Here is a 1534-nt window from a genome sequence, read left to right as displayed (position 1 = left end):
TAAGTAATTTGTGAAGATGATCCTATAAAAAGATTTTGAAAATATGAATAAAAAAGTGCATTTTCGGCTCATTTATTTTCAACTGATTAAAATAGGTGACACTGCTTAACTCGTTCCTTACCCTAAGATGCAATAAAACCTTAAAGGCGGCGCTGACCAGCGCAATCTAGCTATCTAGCAGATCGATTATAGATGGGCCAAACTACACCTTCTATCCACTCCTCCGGTAGTTTCTCCTCCTCCCAAATCCATGAAATTATCCAGTGCAGTGCCGTTGCTGGCGGTTCTTGGCCATTTTTGTGGAGTTCTGCCGGGAATTGATCCTTTCCGGTGGCTCTATTATTCTTCAGCTGATCGATTTCTCGCCAGATCTCTGCGAGATCGGACGCCGGCACGCTGTTAGCATTTGTAGGCACTCCTAAGTTGACTTCTGTTGCGTCTCCTTTTGTAATATTGCCGTGGAGATGCTCATCGAAGAACTGCTTCCACTTGTGGACCACCTCGCACTTGTTTGTGACCAGGTTTCCATCCACGTCCAGTGTGTGTCTCTATGATGCATCAACTATACAGCTTTCCACGAGCGATAATGGCGGCTGATGGGTACAACTTTCAGAGACTATAGATTACAGAGGCGACAAGGCACTCAATTTTGAATCAAAACGGAAAGTACCATCACAAATAAAGGTAACTCTCCATTTTGATTTAAAATTTAGCGGATTTTGAGTACTTTGTCGCCTCTGTAATCTCTGGATGTCTCTGTAGTACAACTTTCTGAAGGGCACGGTTCGATTTTGACATTCAATTCAGGAGCAGTTACCGCGGTTACACAAAAATTCACTTCCATTCAATTAAATTCCTCTTCGGCTGGTCTGCGAAAACTAAACAATGTCTACATCAACAAATCGCAGTGGCTTCCATACTAACCGCAGTAACCGCTCCTGCATTGAATATCAAAACTGAACAGTGCCCTTCAGAAAGTTGTACCCATCAACCGCCATTAACGCTCAGGGAAAGCTGGATTCAGCAACATCTGGAAAGCCGCAACTTTACGGTGAACTAATCGCAGGTCACGTTGGTCAAAATCTTTAAGAAAGGAGATTACACTAAATCCGGGAACGGGCAAGCAATTACGTTGCTCTATATTACTCTTAAAGCACTCTGCAAGGTAATGCTTAATCATTAAATTTCTGGATAATATTGTTAGATTTTGTCACCGTGAATTTTATATCTCACTTTAGTTGATTTTTTCGGTGAAAAAATCGGTTTCACCGGAAAAATCAACTAAAGTGAGATATTTCTGGATAATGTCTCGCGTACCGGCAGAATAAAATAGAAAACATAGCGGCCTTCAGCCTCTTATCCAGCAACTTCTATCCCCACCTTCTCGTGGCAAAAACCGGAATACGAGCAAACCTAGGCAGCACGAGGAGTAGCCTTGCCAGCCACGAGCATCCCCAACAAACATTTTTGTTGTATAATAGCTTATCAAGCGCTTGTTTACTTGAAGTTACCTGTACAATGGTTGAATAATCTG

Source organism: Sabethes cyaneus, chromosome 1 (genome assembly GCF_943734655.1).
Source record: "Sabethes cyaneus chromosome 1, idSabCyanKW18_F2, whole genome shotgun sequence".
NCBI classification, from domain to species: Eukaryota; Metazoa; Arthropoda; class Insecta; order Diptera; family Culicidae; genus Sabethes; species Sabethes cyaneus.
Note: the sequence above shows the minus strand (reverse complement) of the source record.